The sequence below is a fragment of the Bos taurus genome, chromosome 9 (genome assembly GCF_002263795.3).
Source record: "Bos taurus isolate L1 Dominette 01449 registration number 42190680 breed Hereford chromosome 9, ARS-UCD2.0, whole genome shotgun sequence".
Lineage (NCBI taxonomy): Eukaryota > Metazoa > Chordata > Mammalia > Artiodactyla > Bovidae > Bos > Bos taurus.
Window position 1 is genome coordinate 28,659,538 of NC_037336.1, and position 20,669 is coordinate 28,680,206.

Below are 20,669 nucleotides of genomic sequence, written 5' to 3' on the forward strand. Positions count from 1 at the left end.
AACGTTTCTGTAAGGACTTGGCAAGAAACAATATCAGGAAACAAGACAATGTGTAAACAGATAGGTATCATTCAAATAAATGTATCTAGCCCACAAAATGTGTGCTTTCCAAAAAAAATGATAGGAGAAAGAGTACAAAAGATAAATATGTATCATTTATTTGCTTTTTTGGTCCAGATTTTCCCCTAAGTACAAGTCCTCTCATCTGCTACAACTTCCAACAGTGTGTAGTTCATGTGCTGCGCTGTGGTTAGCTGCTCAGTCCTGTCCGACTCTTTGCAACCCCATGGACTGTAGCCCGCCAGGCTTCCCTGTCAAGGAGATTCTCCAGGCAAGAATACTGGAGTGGGTTGCCATGCCGTGCACCAAGGGATCTTCCCAACCCAGGGATCGAACCCAAGTCTTCCGAATTGCAGGCAGATTATTTACCGTCTGAGCCACTAGGGAAGCCGGTGTGTAGTTCATAAAGTGAAAGTGAAAGTGAAGTCGCTCAGTCGTGTCCAACTCTGTGTGAACCCATAGACAGCCTCCCACCGGGCTCCCCCGTCCCTGGGATTCTCCAGGCAAGAACACTGGAGTGGGTTGCCATTTCCTTCTCCAATGCATGAAAGTGAAAAGTGAATAAAGAAGGGGTCGAGAAGGAAAAAGTGTGGGAGAAGGCCTTCCTTGAGAAGAGAATTAATGAATTTAATACTTGTTAAAGACTAAAAAGAAAAATATAGCTGTTTAAATGCAGTTTTTAAAGATTCCTGTCTTTCAGCACTGAACCTGTACATCTCTTTATTTTAACTTTCTTTGAAGTTGTGGTAGCTTCAAAGGCAAAAGGACACAAAAAAGATGAGTCAAAACACAGACAGTGTAATTTGTAACATTGAATTATCAGCCCACTGGGAGGTCAGCTAGAAATCAATTACATAAAGTATAGTTATATTAAAATGACCTAGAGGTGTGGGATGGGGACAGTGAGCGGAAAGTTTAAGAGGGAGGGTATATATACATGTAGCCTGATGGCTGGTTCACTTCGTTCAGCAGAAACTGACACAACATTGTAAAGCAGTTACATTCCAATAACAATTAATAAAATTAAAAAATGAGGAAAAAATATGACGGTAACAAGACAGCATTTAATAATTTTTCACAAATAATGAGAAACCTAACCAGGACAGAATCATAAGTTCCTGTCAGTGCTCCATAGATCAATTTACTTTTAGTTCAGACAGTTTGAAACTTACCCACCCAAAGTGGAAAATTGAAACCCTCTCCAAGTAGGTGATTTCAAAGCATGATTTCACTCTCCCTTTGTCAATAACATCAATTTGATTAAGTGTAATTCATTTTAGAGGACGTTTATCACGCGCTAGGTTGGCGGTTTAGTCGCTAAGTCGTGTCCGACTCTTGCAACCCCATGAATTGTAGCCCACCAGGCTCCTCTGTCCGTGGGATTCTCCAGGCAAGAATACTGGAGTGGGTTGCCATTTCCTTCTTCAGGGGTCTTCCTAACCCAGGAATCTAACCCAGACCTCCTACATTGGAGGCAGATTCTTTACCAACTGAGTCATGAGGCATTCTAGTAAATGCTAGGGACATAAACATGGCAAACTTGATCCCTGCCAAAAAGAGTTTGCCTTCCATTGGAAATATTTCAAAGTTCTGAAATCTCAAAGCCAGAGTAATTTGAGTGTGCCACCTTTAATCAAAGAAAAACAAAGAGGGAGAGAGAAAAACGTTACTTACATATTTTGTGAGAACTTACCGTGATTGGTTCCAGGACACTCTACCACCAGCACCAACCTGCTTGAATACCAGAATCCAGAGATGCTCAATTCCCTTTTAGAAAACAGTGTTCCCACAGTAGCCAAGGTCCCGCTTCCACAGATTCAAGCAACCACATTGAGTTAATGTGCAGATGTGGAACCTAAGGATGAGGAAAGCAATTGTGCTTACATAATTTAATTTTACTTCTATCGACTTAACTTTCTTTAGCTGGGAGATAGGGAGAGAATTAATAATCTGTGGCCCTTTTCAGCTTTAACCTGACAACTGAGTCAGCCTTTAGGCTTCCAGTTGTTGTGTAGAAGAGTAGCAGATAAAGTAGCCAGTTCAGTGAAAGCCATGTCAAGTTAAAAAAGGAGTTCAATTATTCAGTAGACCATCTGCTGCTCTTTGTATATCTTAGCTCACTGTATTGGGTAAGTATGTTCCCACTGATCATAAAACTTTACAGGTAATGTATTTAATGGATTTTAATGTTCTAGACCTATGGTAAATTCACCAGATAACTCATACTTAATTTCAACCTTCCATTTTTTAAATCTTTTCTTATTAGACTGAAGCCACTTTTCTGACCATGAACAAATAATATGGTAACTGTAATTAACATTTTTTGGTTCTGTTAATTTTTAAAATTTTACATAAACCTCCATGGTATAAAGATTAATCATATCTAAGATAGGAGATATTTCTACTTAATAATTTTACATCTTTTTTCTAAATGTAGAATGTAGAAAAAATCCAGTAGATCTTTCATCAGTGTATCACAGGCCTCTAACTTGCTACTGGGCTATTTATTTATTGAATTCATTTATGCAAAACCAAAACACCTGGTTAGAATTCTATTCATGGTCAGTTAGTCTAAGATTAATTATAATTTCCAAATGATACAACTTTGTACTAACATATTTAACCTCTGGTTTGTAGATGTAAATTTTAACTAATGCATTTGATATCCCATGAGATGAGGGGAAAAATGATACTTATTTGAGGAAAAATGTAGCAATAAAATGAAGATACTGCCTTAAAATCTTGTACATGTAACCATTCTTACATTCTTCCCATTCTCGGTATATTTCCTTTCTGATTGGGTTCTAAACATTTTAATTAGGTTTTCTTTTATACTTACTGTCAGCCTATACTTCAAATAGCCACTCGCCTCACTCACAGTCATTAATGATGTATAAGCTCTTAAGGCTAAGATTAGATCCATTCAGCCTTAGTTCTATATATACTTTGTATGTTAAGTGGTTCTTCATACACCAGACTTACAAAGGATTCCTCTCAAATCATCTGTCTCCATCTCTTCCAAGTCTAGTGCTGTGCCCGGAAACATACACTCATCATCCAAAAGCTTAACTCTGTAGACATGTAAAGGCAGCACAGATAATTCAAAGCATAAATTTAATGTCTTACCAGGGCAGGAGTGGTGATACCAGAGCTTCTTAGATCACTTCCAACGGGACTGCCATCTGGTCTGTCATCTCTCAATCTTTTGAAGGATATTCTAACAAAAGAAATTCATGTGTGTTTAGTCACTTCAGTCATGTCCAACTCTTTGTACATGTAGCCCACCAGGCTCCTCTGTCCATGGGATCCTCCAGGCAAGAATACTGGAGTAGGTTTCCATGCCCTTCTCTAGGGGATCTTCCCAACCCAGAGATTGAACCTGAGTCTCTTAAATCTCCTGCATTTGCCAGCAAGTTCTTTATGCTTCCCTGGTGTCTCAGTGATAAAAGAATCTGCCTGTAGTGTGGGAGACCCAGGTTTGATTCCTGGATCAGGGAAGATCCCCTGGAGAAGGGCATGGCAACCCACTCCAGTATTTTTGCCTGGAGAATCCCCATGGACAGAGGAGCCTGGTGGGCTACAGCCCATGGGGTCGCAAAGAGTGACTAAGCACTCAAGAAAGGTTTTAACTTACTGACATTCCCCCTAGTGTCAGACTCAGTACACTCATAATTTCTAAGGAGAGGGCCAAGGGGCAGGGTAATAGTACCACTAGAAAATAGGTAAGGCCTTCCCTCATTCCTCTGTGACTTCCCAAATTAGACTCTCCCATACTGCAAAGACTGGAGAAAGCAGTGGCACCCCACTCCAGTACTCCTGCCTGGAAAATCCCATGGATGGAGGAGCCTGGTAGGCTGCAATCCATGGGGTCGCTGAGGGTCGGACACGACTGAGCGACTTCACTTTCACTTTACCCTTTCATGCATTGGAGAAGGAAATGGCAACCCACTCCAGTGTTCTTGCCTGGAGAATCCCAGGGACGGGGGAGCCTGGTGGGCTGCCGTCTATGGGGTCACACAGAGTCGGACACGACTGAAGTGACTTAGCAGCAGCAGCAGCAGCATACTGCAAAGACACTAGATATTAACCCTCTAGCTCTCCATCCAAATGAAACATTCAAGTCTTGTCCTAGTCAAAGTCTGATAAGCCTTAAGTGTTAGTCGCTCAGGTGTGTCTGACTCTGTGACCCCAAGGAATGTAGCCCACCAGGTTCCTCTGTTCATGCAATTCTCCAGGCAAGAATACTGGAGTGGGTAGACATTCCCTTCTCCAGGGGATCTTCCCTGACCCAGGGATCGAACCCAGGTCTTCTGCATTGCAGGCAGATTCTTTACCACTTCCTGAGCCATCAGGGGAGCCCAGGGACTTAGTAGTAGTGCTACAAGGAAAAAAGTTTCAAAACTAGTAAAGCACTATTGTAAATATGGAGTTGTTTGGTGCCAAGAATTTGATTCTTAGGCAAAACTAATTAAAATTATCCTAAAACATATGATCACAAAAAGCTTCCATTCATAAGATAATGATAAGCCTTACAGTTATCTTTCCGCTCTGTTCTCCCTGGTTTCAGAGGAGCGTAAGGAACTGTTTACCTCTGAAGTCAAGAGACATAATTTAAATTTCAGTCCATGATTTTCTTCCTTCCAGTTTTATCACAATATAATTGACATACAGCTCTAACTTTAAGGTGTCCAGGGTGACGGTCTGACGTACATATATCATGGAATGATTACCATGATACGTTTAGGGTACCTCCGTCATCACATGCAGATACAAAAAAAAAAAAAGGAAACGATATTTTCTCTTCAGATGAGAATTCTCAGGGTTTGCTTCTTAACAAGTTTCATGTGTAAAATACAGTTATTGTGTTCTACATTATATCCCTAATTTTATAAACAGAAATCTGTATCTGTTGGTTACTTTCATCTAGTTCCTCTCTCGCCACCTAACACCTCTGGTAACTACAAACCTGATCTCTTATTCTTTGAGTTTGTTGGTTGGTTGGTATGCTTGTTTTTGAAGTATAAATGACCTACAGCACTCTGTTAGTTACTGGTACACAACATAGTGATTTGATATTTCTACACATTTCAAAGTCATCATCATGGTAAGTCTAGTTACCATCTGCCACATACAAAGATAGTGCATTATTATTATTGACTGTATTCCCCACCCTCTTCATCTCATACCTATGACTCATTTATTTTATAACTGGGATTCTTTACCTCTTAATCTCCCTCACCTATTTCTCTCATTCCTCCCCCCAAGATAATGAAAAAATGAATTTAATCTATGAAAATAAACTAATTCAGATGGATTATTATAATTGTTATTATTATCATCTTGATTAATGATGCTCATTACAGTTGCTAGAAGAAAACTAAAAAAACACCCCAGGATTATAACCAGAATGCATATATGTGTGTGAGTGTGTGTATATTTTTTTAAGTAAATGGTAGGCAGGGGTGTGGTGCTACAGTAGCACCCAAGGAAAAGCAGCAAAGATTCAGTGGAATAACTTGGTAAACAAATAAAAATGTTGAAGAGGTATTTTCAGAGAATCATTTGTGAAAAATTGTATTCTGCAAGGTAAATTCTGAGTGTCATTTTTAATGTTTCCTATTAGTTTACTACTTATTCATTATTCGGAGAAGGCAATGGCACCCCACTCCAGTACTCTTGCCTGGAAAATCCCAGGGACAGAGGAGCCTGGTGGGCTGCATGCAGTCCATGGGGTCACTAAGAGTCTGAGCGACTTCACTTTCACTTTTCCTTTTCATGCATTAGAGAAGGAAATGGCAACCCACTCCAGTGTTCTTGCCTGGAGAATCCCAGGGACAGGGAGCCTGGTGGGCTGCACAGAGTCAGACATGACTGAAGCGACTTAGCAGCAGCAGCAGCAGCATGTCATTATTGGAATACAAACCCTCAATTCTAGGAATAATTGAATATTACTATTAAGGAAGTAAGTCTTTCCATAGAATTGCTTTGGCATGCCTGTTTTACCATTTGCTGTCTGAATAATGTAGATGCTACTGATATTTCTGATTTCTGAAGTATATTTTTAAATAAAATTATGAGTGAATGAAAGTCACTCTGTCGTGTCTGACTCTGTGACCCAAGGGACTGTAGCCCACCCTCTGTCCATGGGATTTCCCAGGCAAGAATACTGAAGTGGGTTGCCATTCCCTTCTCTAGGGGATCTTCCCAACCCAGGAATCTAACTGGGGTCTCCTGCATTGCAGCCAGATTCTTTACCACCTGAGCTGCCAGGGAAGCCAAAATTATGAGAGACTCTTCTAATTTGTTCAAAATAATCCTCACCAAAGTTTATTTTGTTTGATTTCTAGTGTATTATGCAATGAAATCAAGCAGCCCTTGTAATCAGTCTGTTTGAGAGAAATGGCAAAGAGGAAAAGAATACATTCGTGATGTAAGTGCTTTTCTATTTTGATTGCTAAGACTATTATATATCTCATGTATCTTCATATTACATAGTATTAATCATTTTGTTTGATTTCTAATGTATTATGCAATGAAATCAAGCAGCCCTGGTAATCAGTCTGTTTGAGAGAAATGGCAAAGAGGAAAAGAATACATTCATGATGTAAGTGCTTTTCTATTTTGATTGCTAAGACTATTATATATCTCATGTATCTTCATATTACATAGTATTAATCAATACTCAGTAGATGATTATGAAATCAAAAATTATATCATACTCCACATCCACACCCACTGCCAACTCTGCATTCAGACAACTCTTGTCCACTGTGATAGCAGTCAAGTTTTTGTTCTAGATTTCTATGTATAGAAAGATGGTAATCATGAAAACATATCCTCATGGCTCAGTCAACAAATATTTACTCAGTAGTCAGAGACATCTGGCAAAATTAAAGATTTGCAATGCCCCTTGCCAACAAAAGAGATTAAGATTTAATAAGGAAGAAAATAGAAAAAAAAAAAGGCCATAAACATAAGTACACAAGGATAAATCATGGAATTATAAGAACAAGAACAAACACATTAAAAGAGGATTAAGTTTGTGTAAGAGAGAAGATGAATTTTTAAAAAATCTTTAATCTTGGCTCTTGACATTGTAAAGATCTGGTAATTGTTTTTCAACATTTATGTGGCAAGTTACTTAAATTTAGGCTTCCCTGATAGTTCAGTTGGTAAAGAATCTGCCTGCAATGAAGGAATGAAGGAAACCCCAGTTCGATTCCTGGGTCAGAAAGATCCACCAGAGAAGGGATAGGCTACCCACTCAGTATTCTTGGGCTTCCCTTGTGGCTCAGCTGGTAAAGAATCTGCCTGCAATGTGGGAGACCTAGGTTGGATCCCTGGGTTGGGAAGATTAAATTTAACCTGGTCTTGGCGTCCTGCATTCCAAATCTATTTAAAACTTTTAAATAGAGAGGCTATCTGACCACATAATTTGCATTACTTCTCCATTCAGGTTTTCGTGCTCAACATTGCCTGGTTTTGATAACAACCAATCATAAGAGGAAAGGAAAATCTTACATTGTAAAAGAAATGTTATAATAACAACAACTCTGAGATGACAGAGGGGGAGGAAATTCTCTAAACAGAGATCTGCATTTCCCAGGAGATCTTAAATTTTGATACCAAGAAACTGCTTCAGTCCTAAAAACTCTGTTCTATCTTCTATATAGAAAAATTGTGGTATGATTATAATGGTTCGATTCTTCCAAATCACAGTGTGATATGGTAGTTAAATTTTTATTTCCATAAAATTACTAGGGCTATTTAAGGATTGACTTGCTATCCTGGTTGTGTGATCTCTAAAGGTCCTTCCCTTTCAGGTACTCAGGGTATACCTAGAGCCTGTGACTGATGGAGGATCCTGGGCATTTGGCAGCTGTAATGCAAAATCAGTGCCATCCACTTGTGGTAACCAAGACAACAAGAATTGATGATAATGTTTGCTTCTCCATCAGTTTTGATTCACATGTTTTCTAGAGGGACTAAAAAAGCAGATTTACTACAGGTGGTGTCAGACAAGATATCGAGCACAATTCTGTAAAAGTAAATAAACCTTACTATTCTAGGTGTCCATTAATTTTTCATTTTGGAGGCTTACCAAAACAGATTCGATCAGAAAAAAGAAAGAAAATGTTGGTGTGCCAGGCACTGAGAAGATACTGGACCAAATGGTAGTCTCTGCTGCATATAGTGTATGATGCATGCAGACACGTTACAGGAAAATTCCAGTCTCAAATTTTGCAGCAACATGGAAAGCCGAATGCTCAGGGAGGCTTATCTAACGGTGTGAAGCTGGGCTCACCTTGCCTGGGCAAGCGATTCACTTCGTTAACAGGCTAATGAGGAAGATAATTAATTTTTCAAGAAGAAGAGAATGAGGGAAAGTGTTGTGTAGGAGAAATATATTTCTAATTCACTTACTGAGTAATATACCTATGGCTGTGGGCTTAATAATTACCTCCATTTAATAGAAGAGGTGAAAACAAATAACATCATTTCATGCCAAAGTCACTTTCCAGAACTCCCAGTTTCCCATCAAAATCAAACAAGTTTCAATTTCTAAAGATTTGTTTTCTGTAATCCACAATTTAATATAGAAGAAGTGTGTGTTTCTGTATTTAGACTCTGCTTGAACCGTTTCAGCACCTATAGAAGAATTTTCAAAGAAAATAATTTTAGTGCTTTGAGCTGCATTTATACAGAACCCTCTAATTTCAAATAGGGAACAACAGATTTTAAATCTTTAACATACTGCGCTGGTAAGACTGGTCAAGTATAAAATAGTTGTTAAATAATTTCAGTATAAATTCACTTAAAAATTTTTGTACATTAAAAATTAATATAATAAATGTGTTAATTTCACTGACCAGAAACACTTCAAACACCAATTTTTGATAATTTCATAACAAGGCTAACTGCATCTTCTGTCTGTATACCGTGTCTTTTCTTTGCACCTGAACTCTCTAAATGAGGAACATCTGCTAGTGTTTAATTCACATCATATGTTTGATGTGGTTACTTCTGTGAGAATAATTTAGATTTCATCACGTTGAACTATGGAGAGACTGCCACTTTATTTTCAGGAATAATACTTATCATTTCCAATCTGATCTTAATACATGGGGCCCAGAGAAAATATCAGAAAATAACTCTTTAATTTGTTGGATAATACTTTTCATCAGATAATAGAATACCTTAAATTTTAAAATTTGAATGAAAGAATCATAAAATACATCATATTTTGCTTTGTTACTAATTATTGATTAATACTTATTCAATTAAAATATTTACTGAGGGCTTAATCTGATGTGAAGAGTCTTAAAGATGAGTTGTACACAAATCCTTACTCTGGAAAAGGCTATAATCTAGTATAGTAAATACAAACACTTCACATATTATTCTAAGAAAAGATAAAAGAAATGGCATAAAACTATTATAAAGAGAATTCAAATGAGAAAACAACCCCAAGGAATTTGATGTACCAGAAAGCCCTTCAGAGAGGGATTTGAAGATGGGTCTTAAAGAATAGATTCGGGTGTGTGGTTTAGAGGAGGAAAGGAAGGATATTCCATGCAGAGAGAATACAAATGTAAAGGTGTGGAAATGGAAGAGCATAGGTTGTGTTAGTGCATCAGTGAAAAACCAGGTTGTAAGGAAGTAATTGGAAATAAAGCTTAGAAAGTAGGTTATAGGAAAACTGTGGGATCCTTGAACTCCTGACTATAAAGTCGTGAGGAGTCATGGAAAAGATTTGAGCAGGTAGAATGATGTGATCAGGTCTGGCCACCAGAAGATTACATCATCAATCATGTACATTGTGGGAACAGCTGGCAGGCTCTGAGAGCCCAGACGAAAAGTAACAGAGACCAAAATTAGACTAGTGACCTTGGAAATGGGAAAGAAGGAAAGATAGATTGGACAAAGGGAAACTGGGAAACTCAGGAAATATTTGAGTATCAGTTCAGTTGCTCAGTCATGTCCGACTCTTTGCAACCCCATGAATTGCAGCATGCCAGGCCTCCCTGTCCATCACCAACTCCTGGAGTTCACTGAGACTCACGTCCATCGAGTCGGTGATGCCATCCAGCCATCTCATCCTCTGTCGTCCCCTTCTCCTCCTGCCCCCAACCCCTACCAGCATCAGAGTCTTTTCCAATGAGTCAACTCCGCATGAGGTGGCCAAAGTACTGGAGTTTCAGCTTTAGCATCATTCCTTCCAAAGAACACCCAGGACCGATCTCCTTTAGAATGGACTGGTTGGATAGGAAATGGAAAAGACAAAGTAACCGTTTGGCACCTAGGTAACTAGAAAAATAGTGTAATAATTAATGGTTATAGGTAAGTCCAGAGCAAAATGGGTTTTTGGTAGGAAATTGATGAGTTCCATTTTGAACAAGTAGAATTCAGGATCCTAGAAAGATATCAAGGGAGTGAAGTCAAAAAAATATATCAGCTTTTTTTTTTCCTTTTAATGTAAGTAGAAGCTTGAAGCATCGTACGTGATACTAACTCATCTTCGAAATCGTCTGAAGATGTCTTAGTTGACCCTTGATTTTATTCTATTCCATAGCTCCTCAGTTCATTTCATTCACCTTTGAAGTAGAAATCAATCTTCCTGGCTCTCATTGTCTCTCTCCATGTTTCCTTCTCACTCAATTTGTCACCCGTCACATTTCTCCTCTCCATCCTAAAATGGTGCACCTGCCCACTGAGTTTTACCCCTTCATCCTGAATTTTGCACAGAAATTATTTCCCCCTAACTATGCTCTTTTCTGTTGCTTTCCAGTCAATGCATCTTGAGTAAATGATTGTCTTCCCCATTTAAAATGAGAAGAAACCACTCCATTTTTCCTCAGTACTGGTTTCTGTATTTTTATTTTTTCGTTGACATCTGACAGCAAATGGATGCTGTTTTCTGGAGAGAGTTTTTTTTTAATTTTTATTGCAATATAGTTGATTTACAATGTTGTGTTAGTTTCAGGTGTGCAGCAAAGTGATTCCGTTATACATACATCCACTCTTTTTTATATTCTTTTCCCATATAGGCCATTACAGAGTATCGATTAACGTTCCCTGTGCTATACAGGAGGTCCTTATTAGTTACCTGTTTTATATACAGTAGTGTGTATACGTCAATCCCAGTCTTCCAATGTATCCCTCAAATTCAGAAACTGATAAGTTTTATCACCTTTGTTCTGAAAATCTGTTTGAAAAACCATATAACTATAAACTCCTAGAGCAACACAAACATAAAATAAGTCCAAATTCAGGGTCCACAGTTAGGATCTTGTTGCTTTTTTGCTTTTTCTTTGACCTTTCTCGCTACCTTCCTCATTCCAGAAAAAAAGTGATCTTACCATATATTTTTATAGTTCACATAAGTCAGGGTTTAATCTCATTTTTCTAGATTTCCTAATTTGAAATATACTTGGGCTGAATGCCTTAAGCCAGGAATGGTTTCTGCCTGTATGCACTTGCAACACTTCTTTCAGTTCAGGTCACTTCAGTTCAGTCACTCAGTCGTGTCCCACTCTTTGCAACCCCATGGACTGCAGTACACCAGGCCTCCCTGTCCATCATCAACTCCTGGAGTTTACTTAAACTCATGTCCATTGAGTCGGTGATGCCATCCAGCCATCTCATCCTCTGTCGTCCCCTTCTCCTCCTGCCCCCAGTCCCTCCCAGTGTCAGGGTGCTTTCCAGTGAGTCAGTTCTTCACATCAGGTGGCCAGAGTACTGGAGTTTCAGCTTCAGATCAGTCCTTCTAATGAATATTCAGGACTGATTTCCTTTAAGATGGACTGGTTGGATCTCCTGGCAGTCCAAGAGACTCTCAAGAGTCTTCTCCAACACCACAGTTCAAAAGCATCAATCCTTTGGCACTCAGCTTTCTTCACAGTCCAACTCTCACGTCCATACATGACCACTAGAAAAACCATAGCTTTGACTAGACGGACCTTTGTTGGCAAAATAATATCTCTGCTTTTTAATATGCTGTCTAGGTTGGTCATAATTTTCTTCCAAGGAGCAAGTGTCTTTTAATTTCATGGCTGCAGTCACCATCTGCAGTGATTTTGGAGCCCCCAAAAATAAAGTCAGCCACTGTTTCCACTGTTTTCCCATCTGTATGCCACAAAGTGATGGAACCAGATGCCATGATCTTAGTTTCCTGAATGTTGAGTTTAAAGCCAACATTTTCACTCTCCTCTTTCACTTTCATCAAGAGGATCTTTAATTCTTCACTTTCTGCCATAAGGGTGGTATCATCTGCATATCTGAGGTTACTGATATCTCTGATTCCAGCTTGTGCTTCATCCAGCCCAGCATTTCACATGATGTGCTCTGCATCTAAGTTAAATAAACAGGGTGACAATATACAGCCTTGACTGACTCCTTTTCCTATTTGGAACCAGTCTGTTGTTCCATGTCCAGTTCTAACTGTTGCTTCTTGACCTGCATACTGATTTCTCAGGAGACAGGTCAGGTGGTCTGATATTCCCATTTATTGAGGAATTTTTCACAGTTTGTTGTGATCCACACAGTCCAAGGCTTTGGCATAGTCAATAAAACAAAAATACATGTTTTTTCTGGAACTCTCTTGCTTTTTCAATGATACAATGGATGTTGGCAATTTGATCTCTGGTTCCTCTGCCTTTTCTAAATCCAGCTTGAACATCTGGAAGTTCACGGTTCACGTACTGTTGAAACCTGGCTTGGAGAATTTTGAGCATTACTATGCTAGTGTGTGAGATGAGTGCAATTGTGCAGTAGTTTGAGCATTCTTTGGCATTGCCTTTCTTTGGGACTGGAATGAAAACTGACATTTTCCAGTCCTGTGGCCACTGCTGAGTTTTCCAAATTTGCTGGCATATTGAGTGCAGTACTTTCACAGCATCATCTTTCAGGATGTGAAATAGCTCCATTGGAATTCCATCACCTCCATTAGCTTTGTTCGTAGTGATGCTTCCTAAGTCACACTTGACTTCACATTCCAGAATGTCTGGCTCTAGGTGAGTGAACACACCATCATGATTATCTAGGTCATGAAGATTTTTTGTACAGTTCTTCAGTGTATTCTTGCCACCTCTTCTTAATATCTTCTGTTTCTGTTAGGTCCATAGCATTTCTGTCCATTTTTGTGCCCATTTTTGCATGAAATGTGTCCTTGGTGTCTCTAATTTTCTTGAAGAGATCTCTAGTCTTCCCATTCTGTTGTTTTCCTCTATTTCTTTGCATTGATCACTGAGGAAGGCTTTATCTCCTTGCTATTCTTTGGAACTCTGCATTCAAATGGGTATATCTTTCCTTTTCTCCTTTGCTTTTAGCTCTCTTCTTTTCATAGCTATTTGTAAGGCCTCCTCAGACAACCATTTTGCCTTTTTGCATTTTTTTTTTCTTGGGGATGGTCTTGATCACTGCCTCCTGTACAGTGTCATGAACCTCCGTCCATAGTTCTTCAGGCACTCTGTCAGATCTAATCCCTTGAATCTATTTGTCACTTCCACTGTATAGTCGTAAGAGATTTGATTTAGGTCACACCTGAATGGTCTAGTGGTTTTCCCTATTTTCTTCAATTTAAGTCTGACTTTGGCAATAAAGAGTTCATGATCTGAACCACAGTCAGTTCCTGGTCTTGTTTTTGCTGACTGTATAGAGCTTCTCCATCTTTGGCTGCAAAGAATATAAACAGTCTGATTTCAGTGTTGACCATCTGGTGCTGTCCATGTGTAAAGTCTTCTCTTGTGTTGTTGGAAGAGAGTGTTTGCTATGACCAGTGTGTTCTCTTGGAAAAACTCTATTAGCCTTTGCCCTGTTTCTTACATAACCCCATCAGTTCAGTTCAGTCGCTCAGTCACGTCCGACTCTTTGCAACCCCATGAATCGCAGCACGCCAGGCCTCCCTGTCCATCACCAACTCCCGGAGTTCACTCAGACTCACATCCATCGAGTCAGTGACGCCATCCAGCCATCTCATCCTCTGTCGTCCCCTTCTCCTCCTGCCCCCAATCCCTCCCAGCATCAGAGTCTTTTCCAGTGAGTCAACTCTTCATAGATAATGTTAAAATGTAATCACTGTGTGTTGGTCCCTCGAATTGTGAGGTCTTTGAAGAGGAACCACCCCATCTTAATTCTTATACGCCTCATGCCTGGCACAATACCTCACACATAAGTGGTCAGGCTAATGTTTATTGTATGAATACATGAATAAATGAATGTGCAAATCTAGAGGGAGACCTCATGGGCATCCAGGCCTTAATGCTTTAGAATGATGTTTAAAATGTCATTTCTGTTTCCCTGATTCTCTGTTCTCCTGGTAGTTTTCAGTGTGTTTAGTTACACATAAAGGCAAGAGAGAATTAATTTTAAAGTGTTTTGGTTACTATGTCAAAGCTTAAGAAAATCACATATGATATGTTAAATATAGCCTTTTAAATAAATGTTGTCAGTAATGTTTCTTTACTTATAATTTACTTGGAAAAGACTCTGATGCTGGGAGGGATTGGGGGCAGGAGGAGAAGGGGAGACAGAGGATGAGATGGCTGGATGGCATCACTGACTCGATGGATGTGAGTCTGAGTGAACTCCGGGAGTTGGTGATGGACAGGGAGGCCTGGTGTGCTGCAATTCTTGGGGTCGCAAAGAGTCGGACATGACTGAGTGACTGATCTGATCTGATCTGATAATGTAAACTATACACTTTACCATCATATTACCTTTGTGACATTTTATGATTATGAAACTATTATTTTTTTGTGGTAGAAGATCTGGAAAATAGCATAAAGCATAAAGAAGGAAAAAAGTAATTCATGTCCATTGATGGATGAATGGATGAAGAAAGTATGATATAGATATAGATGATAGATGCATACATACACACAGTGGGATGTTATTCAGCCATTTAAAAAAAAGAAGAAGAAAACCCTGCCATTTACAATATGGACCAACCTTGAGGGCATTATGCTAAATGAAATCAGATAGACAAACACTATATGATCTCATTTATACATGGAATCTAAAAAAAAACTGAACTCTTAGAGTAGACTGGTGGTTGCCAGGGTCAGGAGGGTGAGAGAAAGAGGTGCAGATGCTTAAAGAGCACAAAATTCCACTTATAAGATGAATATGGCCTGGGGATCTAATGTACAAGCATGGTGATTGTGGTTAACAATACTGTACTATATACTTAAAAATTGCTGAAGAATTGATTTAAACATTCTCACCACACACACACACACACACACACACATGCGCACACACACAAATGGTAGCTCTATGGGGTGATGGCTTTGTTAACCAATCTGATTGTGGTAATCATTTTGCAATATATACCTGTATCAAATCATCATGTTATATACCTTAAACTTACATAGTATGTCAATTATGTCTGAATTAAAATGAAGGAAAAAAATGAATGTGTTATGAAGCCAGCTGCTATTGGTGAGGAGGTGACTGAAGCTTAATTTTGCAGATAATGGTGTAACACTCATGCTTCAAAGAGTATTTTTTCATCAGCTCCCATCAGTCATTATTTGATGGATGGTCCTCAAGTATGTTAATTCTCTAGCATTTCAGATATGTAACACACAATTGGACAGAAAGGCTCTTTGCATCCCCAAAATAGTCTTAAGTGTGTAGATACAGATGCCAGCAACTGGTGTTATTGAGTACATCAAAATGATCCAGTTAGAGGAAGCCGAGGAAGACCATTTTAGCATCTACTACAGCCAGTGAAATTTGTACTTCTATACATTTCCAGGTGCAATGTAATTTGCCACAAGTATTTTAGAAAGATGTTTGACTACCTATATGCCAAGAGCCTTAGAAATGTTGGTACTTAGGGGAACTCCATAATAATAATTAAGTGTATATTCATTATAGTATCACTTAGAATGTTAAAAAATAAATATTCTAAACATCCAACAATATAAAAATAGGAAAATTCTGTATGTCTGATCAATGAAGTTTTGCCATGACAGTGAGACATTACAAAGACTACATAGCTATATGAGAAAATGGTTTTTGAGGGAAGAAGGAAACAGGAAAAAGCAAGGTGGAAGATGAGATAAAATATTTCAAGATGATAATGTGTGATTGTGCTGGGGGAGTGGGCTTATGCAGTTATGTTAGTTTTATATGACAAATAACAGGTTTTTAAAGCAACATAAGCCTTCCTCTAAGGAGCCTCCAAAATATTTTAATAATAATATCAGCTTTTTTTGTATAACTTCTGAGCCTGTATAAGATCTCACCTTGTCATCATAGAAATCTTGTGAAGTAATTGAGATTACTGTCCTTATTTTACAGATGAGGAAACAAAATTTTAGAAAGAATCAAATGGCTGGAAAGTGACATTACTTGCAATTAGACTGTTTATTCTGACTCCTAGCCCAGTGCTCTTTCTGACAGCAGTGCATGTCTGCTGTGCTTGCTTGCCCAGCATCCCTTTTATAATAACTGAATTTCTCCTTTTGTTTTCAAGACCTTTTTCATCACCTCATCTTCAAGGGTGGGTGGTAGATCCCAGCCTGACTAGTCTGCAGTAAGTGGTACAGGACTGGGCATATGACCCAAGTTAGGCCAATCAAAGTCAGTCCAGGAGTTTTGCTGGATATCTTGGAAAACAGACATCTCCTTCCATTGAGGGTATTAAACTGCTAGAAGACGGAAAGCCTGGAGTTGGCCATGGCCATACTTGTCAGCTCATGAAAGAGGCTACCTGAGAGTGAAGGAGAGACAGAAAAAAAAACAGAGCTAGAAATTCAGAGAGAGATTTCCCATAATATTGTTGAAGCGCTTGGATATTCAGATTAGGCTGCCTCAAGCCACGTGTATCCTTGGCCTTTTTATGTTTGTGAATTGATTAATACCTTTTCCTTTGAATTATGATAACTAAGTGAGGTGGTTGTTATTTCAGCTAAAACTACGCTGGCTAATATGGAAGTCAGTTGTTAAGAACAAATTTTAAAATGTTAGGTTGGCCAAGTCAAGGTGAGCTACAGGGTGGTAACTGTTCCCCTTGTACTAGCCAGAACGTGCTCCATCTGTGCTGTGCAGTAGCAGAGCAGATGGTTAAAGTGCTACCTGTCATATCCCTGGACTCAGGTCATGTGCCTACTGAGGCTAGAACCTTAAGGAACTTGGTAGAAAAGTGTCAGGATGCTGGAATATAGTAGCAAGTTCTCAATATGTCAAGCTTGACTATTAAAAAGCCAAAAAAAAAAAGAAGAAGAAGAAAAAAACACCACTTTGCTTTATGGGCACTTCAGACAATCCAAGACAGATGACATTCAAATAACCATGTGCTTTGAAAATTATAAAAGGCATATTCTCCACCCCAAGAAAAAGTTAGTGAATGGAAATCCAGGGAGGCTAACAACAACGTTGCAAATAAAAATAGTATCTAGAAGACACTGCAATAGGATTCTCTGGGTCATTCCCAAGAACCTTTCAACAGCTCCTCCTTGTCTAAGAGAAAAGTGTTAGGTGGGGCTTTCCTGGTGGCTCTGAAGGTAAAGAATCTGCCTACAATACAGGAGACCCAGGTTCAATTCTCGGGTTGGGAAGATCCCCTGGAGAAGAGAATGGCTACCCACTCCAGTATTCTTGCCTAGAGAATTTCATGGACAGAGAAGCCTGGTGGGCTACAGGCCACGGGGCCACTAAGAGTCACACATGACTGTGACTAACGCAACAGGATGTTTATAGGTGAAAATAGTAGAAACTCCAATCTGATTCTTTTAGTTAAAAGGCAGTAGAAAGCACTTTCCTTTTCATACCACCTAGAGATACATAGAGGATTAGATATAACTGATCCAAACCAGTTGTTCTGCACCATAATAAACCTTTAAACTGAGATATGGAAAATGGATAGAGCATTGAGACCTCACATAAGAAACTGTAGACCAGATTTCTCTTGAAACTTTGACTCAGCATGATCTCAGATTCCAATTATTAGCCTGGAGCATTGACCAAATGCAAATTAACTGGATGCTTATCAAGGTGTTAAGGAAGTTTTGCTTCCAGAGAAACCTCAAACCTGGCAAGCAAACTCGTGAAAGTACTTAATCCCTAAACATTCCCTCCAAAACTTTACCTATACGAAGTACATTGGTAAAGGAGCACCAAAATAAAGGGCGGGGCGGTGGGGGGGAGTCAAATGTAGCCACAAGGGAGTAATTGTCAAGTGAAATTCTCTGCAGACTCCTGACCTAGGGACTCACTGACCTTCCAGGGCAATAAATACTGCACTGGTCAAAAAGTTAGTTCAGGTTTTTCTGTATTTTACGCAATTATCTAATTGCAATCCCTGATCAGTAGAATCATTGTTTGTTTATTTTTCCCCCTCTTCTCATTCCCAAATGAGTATTTTATTACATTTGTCCTTTATTTACTCTACCGTTGTCTACTATGTTTGCTGCTAAGTCACTTCAGTCGTGTCCAACTCTGTGACCCCATAGACGGCAGCCCACCAGGCTCCCCCGTCCCTGGGATTCTCCAGGCAAGAACACTGGAGTGGGTTGCCATTTCCTTCTCCAGTGCATGAAAGTGAAAAGTGAAAGTGAAGTTGCTCAGTCATGTCTGACTCTTAGCGACCCCATGGACCGCAGCCTACCAGGCTCCTCCGTCCTTGGGATTTTCCAGGCAAGAGTACTGGAGTGGGGTGCCATCGCCTTAGGTGGTTAAACAAATGTACCATTAGTCATAAACTGCTGTATCATGAGAAGCTAGATCTAAGACTGACAGAAAGATTGGCATAAAGCAAAGATCCAGACCTGGAAGTAATACGGTAACTGCACAACACATATTTGTACTTTTTAGACAGAAGCTGCGTGTGGTATTTGTTGTCTATGAAATAGTTGCCTTATGTGACATAGGAGCAATGTGTATATAAAAGGAAATGTTGAAATGTTTGAAGGTGTAGGTGTTTACTGGGCAACCACGTGTGACATAATGGAGATGTGTTGATTTTAGTTATCAAGTGTCCCTGGCCACAGAACCCTTGCTTTCCTTATGGACCCCTCCACACAGTACATGGGGTTTAAATGGATGGGGTTTAAATGGGCTGCCCCAGGTCTAGGAGTATGCTCTCATTTGATCATTCAACACCAGAGTCCACAATTACTATTAAGAAATGGGCACATGACCCATGGTAGGTCAACCAAATTAGCCTGAAGGTTTTTGCTAAAAAAGAGTATTGGGAAAAGAGCACTCTTCTTCCGTTGGCACTGATGTTGTTAATAGAATATAAGCCTGGGACTTCCAATGCTCATTTTTGCTACCACTTAGAAAGCTTCTGAGAATGAAACGAGCCAAGAAAGCAGAGCTGAGAGGGGCAGAGAGAGACTCTTGATAAGGTGTGAGCAGCTAACTCAGCCATGCCCGAAGTCTATATATATTACATGTGCTTTTCAGTTATTTAAGCCATTACATTCCCTTTTCTGCTTCCATGAGTTCATGGGGATTAAGAAGCAAAAATGCTGATGGATGGATGCTTCTATTTCTGTTAATACCCTTTGAGTTCTAGCTGTGGGAGAAACAGCACCCTATTTTGGTCTCAGATGCAGATAGTATACCTAATCTAGGAGAAATTACTTCAGCCCTCAAGGGCGTTGCTGTCCAGCTGTTTCCACAGCTGAGTTTTCTCAAGATCGTTCCACCGTTCTGTCAGGCCAGCTGCTTCGGGGTGATAAGACAGCAGCCTGAGACCGGTGAATTCTCAGTCCACTGCTGCATTTCCTTTGTTGCAAAAATAAGCTCATTGGTTGGAGGTGATGCTGTGTGGAACTCCACGATGCTGAATAAGGCATTCTGTATATCCACGGATAATGGTTTTGGCAGAAGCATTGCAGAGAGGGACAGCAAATCCATCTCCAGGAAAGTGTCTATTCTAGTGAACCTAAAGCACCATGATGGAAGTGGTTTGATGTAATCATCCTGCCAGTAGGTGGCTGGCAAAACTACCAGGGGAATAGTGCCATAGGAGTGTCTCAGATTTTGTCTGTTGGCAGGGCGGAGATACAGCAGTGGCCATGGCAGATCAGTCCACGTTACTGAGCCCATGCGAAGCCTCCATCCTTGCTTGCATGGCTGCATTCTGCGTTCATTTAGCAATGACAGCAGTAGCTGGGGATAGATTCTAGCTGACATCCACAGAATAGCAACTTTTCACATGATTATTACAATCCTCCTTTGCTCACTTTTTGGTGAGCATTAACACAGGTCACAAATATCTTAATATTCTCTATACCATCAGAGAGATCTGTTCACATATCTCTTCCTTACACTGTCTTGCTACCAATTTTCTGATTGGGTACCTCGAGAGTCTCTGACTATTTATCCAAACATTAAGCATTGCATACGGATCAGGAGATCAGAGTAGATCCATGCCCCTGCCCATCTCTTCTTCCAGGCAGAAGTGAACAGCATTGTGCGCTGTTGCGAGTTCCACCCATTGGAAGGATTTCTCCTCACTGTCCTTTAGGGATACCCCGGAGTGGAGTTGTAGTCCTGCAGCTTTCTCCACTGTAGAGCGATGCCAGCATCTTGTGCAAGATCACATGTAAACCAGACCATAAATTTTTCTCCTCTGGAGTCAGTTGGTCGTG

General features: G+C 39.7%; 1 long non-coding RNA gene across 1 annotated transcript in view; it reads right to left on the reverse strand.

The window, feature by feature from the left end:
- Positions 1-142: 142 nt before the first annotated feature.
- Positions 143-20,669, reverse strand: part of LOC112448024 (uncharacterized) — a 62,831-nt gene continuing 42,304 nt past the window's right edge. The window contains exons 3-4 of the long non-coding RNA XR_003036300.2: positions 3,187-3,277; positions 143-1,915 (exon numbers count right to left, since the gene is read on the reverse strand). This is a non-coding gene — a long non-coding RNA (uncharacterized lncRNA). The remainder of the gene's footprint in view (positions 1,916-3,186; positions 3,278-20,669) is intronic.